The sequence below is a fragment of the Portunus trituberculatus genome, chromosome 20 (genome assembly GCF_017591435.1).
Source record: "Portunus trituberculatus isolate SZX2019 chromosome 20, ASM1759143v1, whole genome shotgun sequence".
NCBI lineage: Eukaryota > Metazoa > Arthropoda > Malacostraca > Decapoda > Portunidae > Portunus > Portunus trituberculatus.
In genome coordinates, this window is record NC_059274.1 from 12,798,852 (window position 1) to 12,816,351 (window position 17,500).

General features: G+C 39.7%; 1 protein-coding gene and 1 non-coding gene across 2 annotated transcripts in view; one reads left to right on the forward strand and one right to left on the reverse strand.

The window, feature by feature from the left end:
- The window catches only part of LOC123506530 (potassium voltage-gated channel protein Shaw-like), a 227,625-nt gene that overhangs the window by 47,114 nt on the left and 163,011 nt on the right, over nucleotides 1-17,500 (forward strand). The window lies entirely within an intron of this gene.
- Nucleotides 17,235-17,308, reverse strand: Trnav-uac. The gene has a single exon. It is a non-coding gene; the product is annotated as a tRNA-Val (tRNA).

A 17,500-nucleotide genomic window follows, 5' to 3' on the forward strand; every position in this document is an offset into this window, starting at 1 on the left:
CACACCTGTCTTGTCTTGCCTTGTGTTGCTGTGTTTGTTATCTCTCTCTCTCTCTCTCTCTCTCTCTCTCTCTCTCTCTCTCTCTCTCTCTCTCTCTCTCTCTCTCTCTCTCTCTCTCTCTCTCTCTCTCTCTCTCTCTCTCTCTCTCTCTCTCTCTCTCTCTCTCTCTCTCTCTCTCTCACTCTCTCTCTCTCTTGCCTTGTCTTGTCTCTCTCTCTCTCTCTCTGTCTTGTGTGCCTTGTGTTGCTGTGTTTCTCTCTCTCTCTCTCTCTCTCTCTCTCTCTCTCTCTCTCTCTCTCTCTCTCTCTCGTGTCGTCTTTCGTGTGGTTTGTATTTTTTCCTTGTTTTTCTTGTAATATTTTTTTTTGTTTGTATTTTTTGTGACATTTCTTTTGGGTATTTTCTGTAATGAGTGGTTTTTGTAGTTTTTGTATAACTTTTTACCTTATTTCCATCTGTTTTATTGTATTTTTCTTTGTTTTTTTCCTTGTTTTAATTGTTTGTGTGATTTTCTCTTATCTTTTCGTTTTTCTTTTGTTTTTTTGTAATGAGTATTTATTTTATTGATTTTTATTTGATTTCTTGACCTTTTTGTTGCATTTTTTCTTGTTTTCTAATGTTTTAATCGCCTTTTTTGTATCTTGCGTCTCTTTCTGTCATTTCTTTTATGTATTTTTTTGTAACGAGTGTTTGGTTTGGTGTTTTTGTGTTTGTTTGTCTATTTCTTTGTTTCTATCGCTTTTGTTGTGTTTTTCCTTGTTTTAATCATCCTTTTTGTATCTCGTGTGACCTTTTTTTCGTAATGGATATTCATTTATGCATTTTTGTTATATTTTTGTCTAATTTTCTTATTTCTATCTGTTTTCTTGTATTTTTCCTCGTTTTTTTTCTTGTTTCAATGTTTTTTTTTATATTGTTACTTTCTATTATTTCTTTTGCCATTTTTTTGTATTTTTGTTACATTTTTTTTTGTCTTTTCTCATTTCTCTCTGTTTCTTTGTTTTTTTCTCGTTTTTTTCTTATTTTATTCGTTTTTTTTGTTTTCTTGAATTTTTCCTCGCTTTTTTCTTGTTTCAATTTTTTTTAAATTGTTACTTTCTATTATTTCTTTTGCCTTTTTGTATTTTTGTTTACATTTCTTTTCTCTTTCTCTGTTTCTTTGTTTTTTTTCTCGTTTTTTCTTATTTTATTAGTTTTTTTATTATTTCCTATTATTTCTTGTATTTTTAAATGTGTGTTTTGTTTTGTATTTTTGTCTATTCTCTCATTTTTTATCTGTTTCCTTGTGTTTTTTTCCTTGTTTTTTTCCCTATCTTAATCGTTTTTTTTTTTTTTACATTATATGACGTACTTGTTTTAATTTCTTGTAACGGGTGTTTAGTTATGTAATTTTGCTTTATTTGAGCTTATTTCCTTATTTCCAGGTGTTTTATTATATTTTTCCTTTTCTTCTTTCAATCGTTATTTGTTGTATCCTGTGTGTCTTTTGTTTCTTGTATCTATTTTTCTGTAATGTGAATTATGACGATTTATTTTTGTTTGTATTTACGTTTCCTTATTTGCAGCTGTTTTGTTGTGTTTTTTTCTTGTTTTCTTGTTTTTATAGTTTTTTTTCTAATCTTGTTTTTCATTTGTTTTGTTTGTAATGGGTGTTTGATTATGTATTTTTTGTTTTTTTTTCTGTTTATTTCTTTATTTCCACCTGCTTTATTGTGTTTTCTCTTTCTTTTTCCCTTTTAATAAATTTTTCGTATCTTATGTCAATTTCTATCATTTCTTTTTTTTTTTTTTTTTTTCTTTTAATGTGTATTTCGTTATGTATCTTTGAGTTTTGTCTATGTTCATATTTCAAACTGTTTTTCTTGTCCTTCCTTGTTTTTTATCTTGTTTTTATCGTTCTTTCTGTATCTTCTGTGGCTTTTTTATGTTTTTTTTCATATTTTCGTCTATTTTTCTGTAATGGTTTATTTATTTATGCATTTTTTGTTCGATTTTTTGTCTGTTTTCTAATTTCTAAACGTTTTGTTGTGTTTTTCCTTCTTTTTCTTCTCTTAATTGCTTTTTTCTGTATCTTGTGTGACTTCTATTTCTTTTAACTATTTTTTTACTAAGTATTTTTGTTTCATTTTTGTGTATTTCCTTATTTCCACCTATTTTATTGTGTTTTTCCTTCTTTTCTTCTTTTTTTTTTCTGTATCTTGTGTGACTTTGATTTCTTTTATCTATTTATTTTGTAATGGGTATTAATCAATGCATTTTTGTTCTATTTTCTATTTCCTTATTTTTACCTGTTTTGTTGTATTTTTCCTTGTCTTTGTTGTTTTCGTTGTATTTATGTGGTTAGACTTTCTATTTTTTTTATTTGTTTATGTAATTTGATATTTGATTATGTAATTTTGCTTTTCATTGACGTGTATTTCCTTATTTCTAGCTGTTTATCTGTCAGTATATATATGTATGTATTCTCTATTTCATGTATTTCTTGATTTGATGATGTATATATATATTTGTTCTTATTTATGTATGTTTCATTACTTCTACCGTGTCATCTGTCTGTCTGTATGTGTGTATTTTTTGTTTATACTACATGACATAGATTTTTTTTACAGAGATGTGTATATATGCATTTTATATTCTATACAGTGTGGCAGTCTTAAGGAATCACTGTTTATGCCTTATGTGCTCTATCTATCAATATTGTTTTCATTTTTCCTTCTTTCCTTTCTTCCTTCCTTTCTCTTTTTCTTTTCTTACTTTCTTTTTTATTTTCCTTCCTTCCCTCCTTCCTTTCTTTTTTTCTTCTTTTCTTTCTTTTTTTATTTTCCTTCCTTCTGTTCTCTTTTTTATATATTTTTTCTTACTTTCTTATTTTGCTTTTCCTTCCTACCTTCCTTCCTTCCTTCCTTCCTTCCTTCCTTCCATCCTTCCTTCCTCTCTCTCTCTCTCTCTCTCTCTCTCTCTCTCTCTCTCTCTCTCTCTCTCTCTCTCTCTCTCTCTCTCTCTCTCTCTCTCTCTCTCTCTCTCTCTCTCTCTCTCTCTCTCTCTCTCTCTCTCTCTCTCTCTCTCTCTCTCTCTCTCTCTTTTTCTCATATTTGCATCCACGTGGAGTCTTATATTTTATTTCTAACCTTGCGTCTCTCTCTCTCTCTTTCCCAGGTGAGTGACGTCATGAATAGTGGCGAGGGACAGGTAATGTAGTCTTTGGGTGAAGGTGAGCCGGAGGAGGAGGAGGAGGAGGAGGAGGAGGAGGAGGAGGAGGAGGAGGAGGAGGAGGAGGAGGAAAGGAAGAAGAAGGAGGCGGAGGAAGAGTCTCGCAGATGTGAAGAAGACGTGTGTGTGTGTGTGTGTGTGTGTGTGTGTGTGTGAGAGAGAGAGAGAGAGAGAGAGAGAGAGAGAGAGAGAGAGAGAGAGAGAGAGAGAGAGAGAGAGAGAGAGAGAGAGAGAGGTGGTTATTCTCTATCCTCTTTACCTTCTTGATTTACGTTTCTTTGTATTTTCCTCTCTCTCTCTCTCTCTCTCTCTCTCTCTCTCTCTCTCTCTCTCTCTCTCTCTCTCTCTCTCTCTCTCTCTCTCTCTCTCTCTCTCGCTTTAAAGTCAGCATATGTATAGGATTCTTCACTTTCCTTCTCTTTCTTTCCTTCCCTCCTTCAATTGTTCCTTCCTCCTTCGATCCTTCGGCAGCAGCGTCCTCTTTCCTCCGCCCTTCGTCCTTCATGGTGGCACGGAGGGGGAGGAAAATAAAGCTACGTGGATGGAGAGGAAAAGGAAGGAAAGAGAAGAGGTCATGGAGGCAGAAATCACGTGGCGAGGCAAAAATGAAGGAAAAAAAATGAAAAGGGTGAGACAGGAAGAGGAGAAGAAAAATAGGACATGGAGGAGGGATGGAGAGAGAGAGAGAGAGAGGGAAGGATGATAGGACATGAGGACGTTGCGAAGGGGAAAAAAAGAAGAATGGAAGAGAAGGAGAGGGGAAAGGAAGGATGGAGAGAAAAGATTCCACGACCTAGTTTTTTTTTTTTACGGGAAATCTAAGAGACAGAAAAATAATGAAGGAAAAATCGGATAATTATCGTGTTTATGTTATTTTTATTGCGATGATCTGAAGTGATGAGAGAGAGAGAGAGAGAGAGAGAGAGAGAGAGAGAGAGAGAGAGAGAGAGAGAGAGAGAGAGAGAGAGAGAGAGAGAGAGAGAGAGAGAGAGAGAGAGAGAGAGAGAGAGAGAGAGAGAGAGTTAGCAAGTGAATGAAATAATGAGAGAAAAAAGAAAAGAAAGAATAAAACAGAATGAAAGAAAAATACGAATGGAACGGGAAAGAAATGAATGAATAATGAATTAAGAGTAAAGAAGGAAAAATGTGAAAACTAAAGAGAAAAAGAGACTGGAATAAATGAAATAATGGAAGACTTGTAGAAAAGCGAGAAAGTGAGAAAGTGAGAGAGAGAATAGATAAAAAAGGAAGGGAACAGATATATAGATAGATAGATAGATAGATAGATAGATAGATATACACAATATTACTTACTAAATGCTAAATGGAAATCAATATAGTGAAACACACACACACACACACACACACACACACACACACACACACACACACACACACACACACACACACACACACACACACACACACACACACACACACACTAACAAGACATGGACCATTAATTAAGGGACTTCAACCCCCCCTTCTCCTCCCATCCCTCTCCCTCTCTCTCCCTCCCTCTCTTATTTCCCCTCTCCCTTCTACTATCTCTCCCATCTTTTGCCCTCAACCTTTTCTCTCTCTCTCTCTCTCTCTCTCTCTCTCTCTCTCTCTCTCTCTCTCTCTCTCTCTCTCTCTCTCTCTCTCTCATGTTGGGAAGGGGAGAAGAGGAAAAGGAAGAGAGAGGGAGAAGAGGGGAGGAAAAAAGAAAGAGAAAAAAAAGGAATGCTGGATGAAAGGACGGAAATAAAGAGGAAGTGTGTGTGTGTGTGTCAGAGAGAGAGAGAGAGAGAGAGAGAGAGAGAGAGAGAGAGAGAGAGTATACACAGAAAGTAGAAGAGCGCTGGGACGGAGAAGCGGGAGGTGGTTTTGTCGGAGCGATTGGCAGGTTGGCGGATGAAAGGTCGGTTGACAGGCGCGCTGGGTGACGTCACCTGCAGGGGCGGGTGACGTGAGTTAATTAGCTGCACCTGGCCCGAGGGACGTGACTCTGGGCGGCAGTATTGTGGCCTGACGTGACGGTCCTATCAGAGAGAGAGAGAGAGAGAGAGAGAGAGAGAGAGAGAGAGAGAGAGAGAGAGAGAGAGAGGGAGAGGGAGAGGTCAGCTACCCTAGTGTCAAACAGCCAGGTGATGTCACAATATTGGCATTCATGTGTCTTCTTCGTGGTGGTGGTGAATGTGGTGGTGGTGGTGGTGGTGGTGAGGTGAGGACTATTAATGGTGATCCGTGTAGGTGTGGTGAAGGCAGGCACGGTGAACGAGAAAGGAGCCTGTAGGAGGAGGAACAGGTGGAAGAGATGGAAGATGACTAAGTAACAATGAAAAAGCTGTATCTAACTTACCTTTATCCAACTTCACCTCAGCCAAACTAACCTAACCTAACCCAACCCAATTTCAACCAACCTTAAACTTCCTTAACCTCACCAGCTTACCTTACAAACACCAGGTACTCGCAACACCAGCACCATCACCACCATCACTCATTTTCATTCCTATCATTTTTCACTGGTTTCATTTCTTGTAGTGCTACTTTTTTCTCTCACTCTTGTTCCGCACACCTTATCCTGACCTCATTCATGACCTAACGGCCTCATTTCATAACTGATTGCCTGATGTGACTGAAGTGCTTGACTAACTCAATTAACTGACCAACTGTTTGATTTAAAGATTAATGGCTGGATAACTTTATGACTCTCCAATTTAGCATAGTTTCTGAGTGACTGTGTAGTGAGTAACCGGCGCAGTGACAGTCTAATGAGGGGCCTGGACGGTTCAGTGACCCAGCGGTTGACTGAGCGACTCTATGCGTGACTGGCGGTGTGATTTACTGAACGGCTCACCGGCTGACTGGCTGGTGGTGAGTGATTAACTGATTGCTTCGTTTCTTGCCTGCTTTGCTGACTGATGGAGCGCGGAGGCAGACAGGATGAATAAAATGTTTGATTAGGCACCCACCGTGTTTCTTGGCTCGGGCCACTACTTCCTTGCTTCATTGCTCGCTGTAGTGACTTGACTGGTGTCTGATTGGATAGGATTGGATGACTGGCTTGTTGGCTGGTCGTTTGGCTTGTTAACTTGCTTATTGACTGATTAAATGGATTAGTGGATATACGATAGACTTTAAATAATTGTGTTTTGTCTAGTTCACAAAAAATACATGTGCCAACCTTACCTGACCTAACCTAATCAAACCTAAGCTAACCTAACCTAATCAAACCCAACCTAACCTTAACCTAACCTAACCATACCTGACTTTACCAAACCAAACCAAACCTAACCTAACCTAACTGGCTCTCTGACTCGGTAAATACACGGTAGACTTGAAGTAATTATGGTTTTGTTTAGCACAGTGAGAGTTTTTCTGTCTGAATGTCTGAGTTATGAGTGTCTGATTGTGTGACTGGCTGGCTGACTGGCTGGCTGGCTAGTTCGGTTCCTCTGCTGGTTGTTGTATGGGTTATCTGTTGTCTGTCTGAGTGCGTGGATGATTAGCTGCAATAATTCTGATATGGCGAATGAGTACGTGGGAAACTTTATAATTTAGTGTGTGATTCGTTGCGTGTGTGTGTGTGTGTGTGTGTGTGTGTGTGTGTGTGTGTGTGTTTTGTGTTTGTGTTTGTGTGTGTGTGTTTGTGTGTGGTTGGAGTGGTGTAATTAATTATCTTGTAAACAGATCTTTTATACCTTTGTTGAATTAGGGCCAGTTGGTCTCTCTCTCTCTCTCTCTCTCTCTCTCTCTCTCTCTCTCTCTCTCTCTCTCTCTCTCTCTCTCTCTCTCTCTCTCTCTCTCTCTCTCTCTCTCTCTCTCTCTCTCTCTCTCTCTCTCTCTCTCCATATCTTTCTATATTTTCTTCCCATTTCCATCTTTAATGCCATCCTTTAATTCCCTTTTCAGAGTTAACCAAGTGCCTTCCAATTATATCACATCTCCTTCTCCTCCTCCTCCACTAATAATTACATCTTCGTTTTTTCTTCGTTTCCTATCTGCTTTTATCTTCATCTTCGTTCTACTTTATCTACTTCTATTACTATTTTCTATCTTGCTTCTTTTCATCTATCAGTCCAGCCATCCATTAATCCTTCCTTCCTTCCTTCCATTTATCCTTCCATTTCTCCTTTCTCATTCCTTCCTTCTTCCTTCCTTCCTTCCATCCATCTATCCTTCCTTCCTCCCTTCTTTCCTACCTTTCTTCCTTCATTCTGTTTTTCGTTTCTTCCTTCTTTCCTTCCTTCAATCAATCATTCATTCATTCATTCGTTCGCTTTTTCTCTTTCTTCCTTCCTCCTTGCTTCCTTCCTTCCCTCCCTCATATCGTTTTATTTACCATGCCCTGCTATTTCCTGCCGGTGATTAGTGGGACAGGTCACCAATCAAGGGTAAGGGCCACACAAGCCAGCCAATCAGGGACTTCATCTAAACAGTGAGGCAATTCAGAGCACCCACTGGCCAATCACAAGAGCCTCATTACCGTCTGAGCCAATAGCGTGCCTTCTAGCCTCGTTGGGTGCTTGTGGTATCAGCCAATGAACTCACTCGTTTTTCAGCAGCTCTCCCACTCGTCAGGAGGGAAGAAAAGACACTCACTGGGCCATTAGAGGTTCGCTTCAACGTGTCTGTTGGAAACCTTTCTCAAGTGGATCAAGAAATGGTGTGTTTATCCTCGCCCACTCGTCCCAGCCATTCATTCACCCTCCCACTCATCGCCTTTTCTCTTCCTTAGAGCTATTTCATCTTATTCCTGCCTCTTCCCCGTCCTCCTCTTCCTCCTCCTCTTCTTCTTTTTCTTGTTCTTGTTCTTGTTCTTGTTCTTGTTCTTGTTCTTGTTCTCCTTCTCCTTCTTCTTCTTCTTCGTCCTCCTCCTCCTCCTCCTCCTCCTCCTCCTCCATCCGTACCTTTGCTTCTCTCATCACTTCAGCTGCGTCTTGGCTTCACTCCTCTCCTTTCCTCTTGCTCCTCCTACTCCTCCTCCGCCTCTTCCTCCTCTTCCTCCATCCGTTAATGTACTTCTTCCTTTATTTTTCCTCTTATCTCCTGTCTTTTTCCTTCATATGTATTAATTTTCTTCTTAACTCAGCCACGTCTTCTCTTCTCTTCTCTTCTCTTCTTTTCTCTTTCTCTTCCTCTTCTTTCATTCGTTGATCTACTCGTTCCTTTGTCTCCTCTTATCTTCTTTCCTCTTCCTTCATTCGTACTTATGTTCCCTTCAACTTGTTATTTCTTGTCTTGTTTTCACTTTTTTTCTTTTTTCTTCTCCTCTCCGTCAATCTGTTGGTCTACTCCTTTTTTTTATTCTCCTCATCCTCCTTTGGAATTTTTACCCCCTTCAACTCAGCTACGTCTTGTCTTTACTCTTCTTCTTTCCTCTTCTTCCTCTATTCGTTGATCTATTCCTTTTTTTCTATCTTTCCGTTTATCTCCTTTCCTTTTATGTCCTCCTTTTCCTCCATTCGTGCTTTTACTCTTCTCAACTCAGCTACGTCTTATCTTGTCTTCAGTCCCCTTCTTTCTTCTTCCTCTTCTTCTATCCATTGATCTACACATTTATCTCTCCTTTTATCTCCTTTCCTCTTCCTCTTTTGCTTCCTCTTCCTCTTCCTTCCTCGTATTTTTACTCTTAGCTCAACTACGTCTTCTCTTGTTTCCACCTTTTTACTCTAAATCATCTACTTCCCTCTACGTTTACTTCTCGCACTCGTCGCCCCCATACTCCCATTGTACCGTAGTGTTGGAATCAATCAATTAATCAACTCCCTTGGTAACTCTGAATCGCACCCTCTTCGTATTGTTTCCGTCCTTGTGCTGCCTCATTCTCTCCACCTCTGTCTGTTCAATGGCTTCACGGTGGTGTGTTTGTCTGCAGCTCTAAAGGTTGCGAGGAGTGAAGTGAAGGAAGTATCGTTGTAGGAAAGGGTGGTATGTTTCTCTGTTTGTCTGTCTCTCTTTGTGTATCTGTGTCTCTCTGTGTCTCTGTGTCTCTGTTTCTGTTTCTGTTTCTGTTTCTCTCTCTCTCTCTCTCTCTCTCTCTCTCTCTCTCTCTCTCTCTCTCTCTCTCTCTCTCTCTCTCTCTCTCTCTCTCTCTCTCTCTCTCTCATTTCTTGACCTAATTAGTTTGTTGTATTGTTTTTTTGTTATAATGGATGTTGTTTTTACTACTACTACTTTTACTACTACTACTACTACTACTACTATCCAAGGGAGTCATGTGATCTTGTTTGGTGCAGCCTCGTAACTTAATGCATCCAGCTTTTTTAATTACCTTCAGTTCCTCAGCCAAACCTGTACTGTGACTGCTGTTCCCTTCCCAACACGTGGCACATATCCTGAAACACTTCTACACTGCACCTCCAATACTTTCAAGGCTATTTAGTGGCAATTAGCGTTTTTAAGAGTGCTGTTATGGCTCTAGTGACAGATTAACAAGAATTTTACGTTATTGGCAGTATAAGTACCATTGATAACGTTTCTAGTAATCTGTGTGGTCTTTTAAAATAGTTGTTACTGATAATTAGAGTTTTTAAGGGTGCTGTTATGGTTCTAGTGACAGATTATCAAGATTTCCACGTTACTAGGAGGAGAAACACCCTTGATAACGTGGCTATTAATCTCTGTGGCCTTTGAAAATAGTCATGGTGAGAAATAGAAACGTTTCTGAATACTATACATTATATATACACACACATGCACACATACGCAACCACAAACAGACCCGCATTCTCATTTAGGCTCTTTCTCGGGCTAAAACACATACATACAAGGCTCTTTCTCCCGCCAAACGTTAGTCAAGGAGCTCGCCAGTACGCAACACGGATTTACTTATGTCTTTGCTGTTCCCTTTACGACGCCACACATGATCCGTGAAGTAAGGAAGGGCTGAGACGAGAAGGGAAGATTTATATTACGTGTGGAAAATGGCGATGCTCTCAGTGATACGTTAATTACTGACAGGAGTGGTGAGAGCACGAGGAGGAGGAGGAGGAGGAGGAGGAGGAGGGGAGGGGAGGAGAAGGAGGAGGAGGAGGAGGAGGAAAGAAGTATTTTGTGTGATTTAAGATGAGAGATCAAGCGTAGATAAGTTTTGAGAGAGAGAGAGAGAGAGAGAGAGAGAGAGAGAGAGAGAGAGAGAGAGAGAGAGAGAGAGAGAGAGAGAGAGAGAGATGAATTCACCAGGGCAGAGAAATGAAATCTTCTTGGAAGGAGAAGAATTGGGGCGAGAAGGAAGGCAGAAAAAAAAGAGAAGGAAGAGGAGAAAGAAATAGGAAATAGAAGGAGAGAGAAGAATGGAAGGCTGATTATTATTAAAATCTTATTTACTTTTTTCTCCTTTATATTTTTGGCAGCGAGGATGTGACTGCGAGTTAAAGAGGAATGAGAATGAATGAATAATGATGAGGAGGATGAGTAGACGGGCAAAAAGGACAGCGGAGAATGAAGGATGACGGGATATTAATATTAATGGCGCACGTAAGAGTAAATGCAATTAAATGAGACGTGGAGAGTTGTAGATCGAAGGTGAAGGACAGAGAGAGAGAGAGAGAGAGAGAGAGAGAGAGAGAGAGAGAGAGAGAGAGAGAGAGAGAGAGAGAGAGAGACAGACAGACAGACAGACAGACAGACAGAGGTGGAAATGAAAGCGGAAATAGTGAAAATATTTAGATAGAATAAAAAGAATATTAATATTAATGGGATGGAAATGAATACGGGAACAAAAAATGGGAAGATGGAAATATAGTGAAAAAAAAAATGTAAGAAAAATTGAAGACATAAGTGGAAGTATGGAAAGGAAAGTAAGGAGATGGAAATATAATGAAATGATGGAAATTTGAGTGGAAGAAAAAGTGAAGGAGAGAAATAAAAGTTGAAATTTGTTGGAAGAAAAACCGGGAAAAAGGTTGAAATGGAAGTGAGAAGGTGGAAACAAGAATATGGAAAATGGAAACAGAAGAGGCGAAATAAACACTAACCAAAATTACCTAACCAATAAAAACAGCGGAGGAAATGTTAAAACCAGCAACACAATGCAGGACAAATAAGGTTATGTAAAGAAAATAAGAAAAATATGATTGATAAATGAAAACGCAGTACAAGAAATAATAAAAAACACTAAGATATTTATATTAACCCAAACAATGAAGGAAATATTTAAACCAGCAACACAATACATAAAAAAAATAAGCTTATGTAAAGAAAAGAAAAAAGATTGATAAATGAATACACAGTACAAGAAATAATAAAAAAACACTAAGATATTTAGATTAACCCTTCAGTACTGGGACGCATTTTATCCTTGAGTCTGGGTATGATTAGACAGTTTTATTGACATTAGGAAGAGTCTATGGAGGTCAGAAAATTAATGGCCACTTATCTTAATATCTTAATACCCACATAAGTCTGTGAAGCTGTATAAGGTCACCAAATAGTAAGCAGAATGAATATGGAAACGCGTCATGGCACAGAAGGGCTTAATTTCAAATGAGCTTCAATCGAAATAGATAACTGATAGATCACGTAGATTAATGGAAAAAAATGTGGAAAACTAAAGAAGAAAAGCAAAATCGAAGTGGTGCTGCGTTGATGGTGAGAAAGGAGAAGAAAATGAAGAGAGGAAGGAGGAGGAAGATTAGGAGAAGAAGAAGGAGGAAGAGGAGGAGGAGGAGGAGGAGGAGGAGGAGGAGGAGGAGGAGGAGGAGGAGGAGGAGGAGGAGGAGGAGGAGGAAAAAGAAATGCAAAGAAAAAAGACAGGAAGAGAGACAAAATAATAGATGTAAAAGGAAGAAGAGAATAATGAGACAAAGGAAGAAGAGGAGGAGGAGGAGGAGGAGGAGGAGGAGGAGGAGGAGGAGGAGGAGGAGGAGGAGGAAGAGGAGGAGGAATAAATTGAGAAGTTAGATGAAGAGAAGACAGGAAAAGGAGAAGTGGCTTGAATCAAGGATGTTTAATAAATCAAATGAACAATTGAATATATTTACCAGAGATGAAACACGAAAAAAAAAACTTGATAAAGAAAGGAAAAAAAATAGAACAACATCGAACACAAACTAAAATGAAAGAACAAAAAGAAATATGAGAAATTATATGAAAAACTTACCGATTGTAATGAAGACACAAATATATTAACAAACATTACTCTACACACAAAAAAAAAAAGAAAGAAAATGTAGAAATAAAACATAACAAACCAAACAACTTAAACTTATAGAAATGGATAAAAGCGAAAAAAAAAACAATGAGATAAATAAAGAACAAATAAAATAAATGAATAATCCAACTCTTGATAACTTCCACATGCTCACACACAAAAACATAAATAAACAAATAAATAAATAAATAAAAATCACAAAAACTTCAACATAGACACACACAAAAAAAGATAAAAATAGATAAATAGATACAACTCTTAAGAACTTCCACACATACCACACGGCCCCACGCGCTCCTCTATCCCATAACCGGAGCACTGAAGCCCAAAACTCCCTCTCAAGAATGGCGTTTAAGGGAGGCTGGGTCGTGGAGGCGTGACTTGGTGATTCCTCATTCATGTAGTTTGGACCCACGAGTAGAGTGTCACCTTTAATTAAGCCTCAAGTCCCAGGTGTGAGGTTTTGGATCGAACCTCAAGTGGCAAGTTTGGAGTGAAGTTTCTCTCTCTCTCTCTCTCTCTCTCTCTCTCTCTCTCTCTCTCTCTCTCTCTCTCTCTCTCTCTCTCTCTCTCTCTCTCTCTCTCTCTCTCTCTCTCTCTCTCTCTCTCTCTCTCTCTCTCTCTCAGGTCAAGTTTAAGTCACGAGTTACAATTTAAGTGTTAAGTATTGGCATCGTGTTTAAGTTACGAGAGAGAGAGAGAGAGAGAGAGAGAGAGAGAGAGAGAGAGAGAGAGAGAGAGATCTATGGAAAAACGAAAATATGGAAGTAAAAATGATGAGACAAAAGTGAAGTGGTATGTATATATGTATGAGAGAGAGAGAGAGAGAGAGAGAGAGAGAGAGAGAGAGAGAGAGAGAGAGAGAGAGAGAGAGAGAGAGAGAGAGAAAACCCATCAACCATCCGAAAGAAAAAAGAAAAAAGAAGTGGAAACAGGAACAAAAGGACCAAGCAAAGGATGGAAGGAGGAGAACAAAAGAAAGGAAGAAGACGGAAATGAAAGAAAGAAAGAGACATAGGAAGGAAGGAAGGAAGGAAGGAAGGAAGGAAGGAGATAATAAATAATCAAAAACATCCTACAGTGTAACAGCTTGGTGAGGGAAGGAAGGAAGGAAGGAAGAGGAGAGGAAGGAGGGATTAAGGGCTTTCCGAGTGGATGGAGGAGGAAGAGGAGGAGGAAGAGGAAGAGGAGGAGGGGATGAGGTATGTGAGGAGAGGAAAATATGAGGATTGAGGATGTAACGGTGTATGGAGATGAATGAGGATGGGAGGAAGGGAGAGGAGAGGAGAGGAGAGAAGGAGAATAGAAGGAGAATAAGGACAGGGAGAAAGAGAGAGAGAGGAGAACGAACATGAAGAAAAGTTGATGAAAGGGTTAAGGTATGAGAGAAAGAAAGAAAAAAAGAGGGGAAGAAAGAGAGAAAGAGAGAGAGAGAGAAAAAAAAAAGCGCTGAGGATATTACGTACATAAATTGAAGGAAAAAAAGAGAAATGAAGGCAACGTGGTGATGCTAGTAAATATGGAGAGAGAGAGAGAGAGAGAGAGAGAGAGAGAGAGAGAGAGAGAGAGAGAGAGAGGTGTTAGAATGAGTGGGAAAAGGAGCGGCGAGGAGGAAGAGGTGGGTGATTGAGGCAGCAGGAGGAGGAAGGCCAAGGGAAGAGGGAGGGAGGCAGAGAGGCAGAGGCTTGGGGGTGTGGGCTGCCTCCTCGCTCATTCGCATGCTAGACGGGGAAGCGGGGCAGAAATTGGTGCAGACGAAGAGGCGGTAAAGAGGATTATTAGTGGGAGAAGTTAAGGAGGGTGGAGAAAGTTTAGAGGGGAAGGCTGCCTGCTATCTGACGGGATTAAGGAGGGAGGGGAGAGGTTAAGGCTCGTCTGGGAGTGTCACGGCACCTCCACGGGACATTGTTTGTAGGCAAGGGGTGTGTTAGCAGGTGTAGGCCGACGCTGAGGGCTAAAGAAATGGTGATGGTGGCTGTAGTGAAGGTCAGGGAACGGAACTAAAAGGAAGAGTGTGAAGGAAATAGTAACAAGGGACGAGGGAGATTGCTAAAGGACTGAAGGAGGAAAGTATAGACGTAAGGAAGGTGAAATTAGAGAAAAAGGTTATTTTGGCTGTAGGGAACGGCGCTAAAGGAAAGGAAAGGGAATAGTAACAAGGGACGAGGGAGATCGCTAAAGGACTGAAGGAGGGAAGGTATAGACGAAAGGAAGGTAAAAAGAAGAGAAAATTAAAGAGAAAAGGATGATACTGGCTATAGGAAAGTAAGGGAACGATATGAAGGGGATTGTAACAAGGGATGAGGGAGATCGCTAAAGGACTGAAGGAGGCAAGTATAGACGTAAGGAAGGTAAAGAAGATAAAATTAAAGACAAAAGGATTATACTGGCTATAGGAAAGTAAGGGAACGGGATTAAAGGAAAGGATGTGAAGGGAATTGTAACAAGGGAGGAGGGAGATTGCTAAAGGACTGAAGGAAGGAAGGCTAGACGTAAGGAAGGTAAAACTACAGAGAAAAGGATGATACTGGTTGTAGGAGGGTGAGGGAACGATGCCTGAGGGAATAAAGGGAACGTATAGTGAACATGATCGCAGTCATGTGATAATAGTTGCGGTCACGACTCAAATAACACACCAGGATTCTCTTTCTCTTAATTTATATTTATTTTACAGTGTGAAGTCTGATATGCTGAGTCTGTTAACCCCTTCAGTACCGTGACGCGTTTCCATATTCATTCTGCTTACTATTTGGTGATTCTATACAGCTTCAGAAACTTATGTGGGGGATTAAAATAGTGAAGACTGGCCATTAATCTTCTGACCTCCAGAACGTCAATAAAATGGTCTAATCGCACTCAAATCTCAAGGTAAAAATATGTCCCAGTATTGAAGAGGTTAATTGGTAGGTTAAAAGATAGATTTAATAGCACATTGGAGAACTTTAATGAAGGAAGACTCAGAGCACAATAGGTATAAGAGCAACAGTTTATTTTACTTTTGACGGTGAGTGTATACTGGTGAAACTGCCTGGAATATGTGATAGTTAGAAATTACAGACAGATATGATGACAATAGGTAAGAGAACAAGACCTGAGGGAAGAGAGTGAGGTGATTGATATGAATTAGATGAACCGGGACATGAAATTGTATCAAAACAGGAACATGAAGGTGAGGGAAAGGAGGTCAGGAGAATAGGTAATAGATAGTAAAGATGGAGATACGAACAAGGTAGATAGGAAAACAGAACCTAAGTGATAGAATATTAATAAGGTCAAAAATTAGATAGGCTCGAAAGTAAAAAGAGGAAAATAAAAGAAGAAAGAAAACACTTGTAATAGATAGTAAAGATGGAGATGTGAACGAAGTAGATAAGAGAACAGAACCTAAGAGCAGAAAATAAGAGGAAAAATTAAATGCCCAGAGAAGAAGAGAAACAGAAAGAAAAGACTGACTTAGGGAAGGAAATACAAAACAAAAAGCAACTCACAAGCGAAGGAAAGATACATAGAAAGGAATAATAAGAGAAGAAAATGAATAAAAGCAAGAATTAAATGTTCAAAGGAAAAAAAAGAAGGGAAAAGAAAGAAAACAATGACGGAGGACTTACAGAAGGAAATACAAGATAAGGAACAACACACAAGGGAAGGATCAATGCCCAACAAATAATAACAAGGGAGAAATACTGAATGACCATTACAGGCAGGAAAGTACCAGAACAAGTAAGAGAAATGTTAATAGAGACACAAAGGTACTGCATGGAGGAACAGCACGACTGGATGTGGGTAAGAAAAAAAGAGATGGAAACTAGAATAAAGAAAGAAAGTACAAAAGGAGGAATATAGGACCATGGAAGGCTAGAAAAGACACTAAAGAGATAGGAAGTGTCAGTGAGGGAAGGGAGACATATGAAGAAGAATAAAGTGATTTAAACTGTGAAAAGAAAAAAAAAAAACGTTAAGAGGGAGGAATGAAGAAACAGAGGAAGGCTGGGAAAGGCAGATGAGGTACTAGAAGATGCATAGAAAGTAGGGACGAGCAGTGTCAGTGACGGAAAGGAGAAATATGAAGAAGAAGAATAAAAAGATTGAGATAGGATAAGTAATAAAAATACAAAAGGAGGAATGATGGAACAAAAGAAGGCTGGGAAAGGTAGATGAGGTACTAGAAGATGCATAGAAAGTAGGGACGAGCAGTGTCAGTGACGGAAAGGAGAAATATGAAGAAGATTAAAAAGTGTGAGAGTAAAATAAGAAATAATAATACAAAAGGAGGAATGATGGAATTGAGGAAGGCTGGGAAAGGCAGATGAGCTACTAGAAGATGCACAGAAGATCAGGAGGAGCAGTGTCAGATACCGGAGGAACATAAAGAATAAAGTGATTGAGACTGAAAAAGGAACAGGTACAGAGGGAGGAATGAAGAAACTGAGGAAGACTGTGGAAGATAGAATAGGTTCATAGGAGATAGGAGGGAGACGTGTCAGTGAGGGAAGGGAGGAATATGCCGAAGTGAGTGTGGGTACTGCCTATATTTTACTCGCTGGGATATCCAAATTGACAGGAGGAGTAGAGAAGGCCATTTAAAGGATGATAGTATACGCTAGACACTTAGTATGTGTTGGGCGAAGGGATAGATGGGTGACGGATGCTGGATGGGGAAAATGTGTTTCACTGTTTGATCTGCTGCAGTCTCTGACGAGACAACCAGACGTTACCCTACGGAACGAGCTCAGAGCTCATTATTTCCGATCTTCGGATAGGCCTGAGACCAGGCACACACCACACACCGGGACAACAAGGTCACAACTCCTCGATTTTCATCCCGTACCTACTCACTGCTAGGTGAACAGGGCCTACACGTGAAAGGAGACACACCCAAATATCTCCACCCGGCCGGGGAATCGAACCCCGGTCCTCTGGCTTGTAAAGCCAGCGCTCTAACCACTGAGCTACCGGGTGTGTGTGTGTGTGTGTGTGTGTGTGTGTGTGTGTTTGTTTTATGTAGGAAGGGAAAGCCGGTCAAGGCAACAAAAAAACAAGCCCACTTAGTTGCCAGCCCCCTTCCAGGTCTAATAGTTAGCCAAAAGAGGGACAAATGTGTGTGTGTGTGTGTGTGTGTGTGTGTGTGTGTGTGTGTGTGTGTGTGTGTGT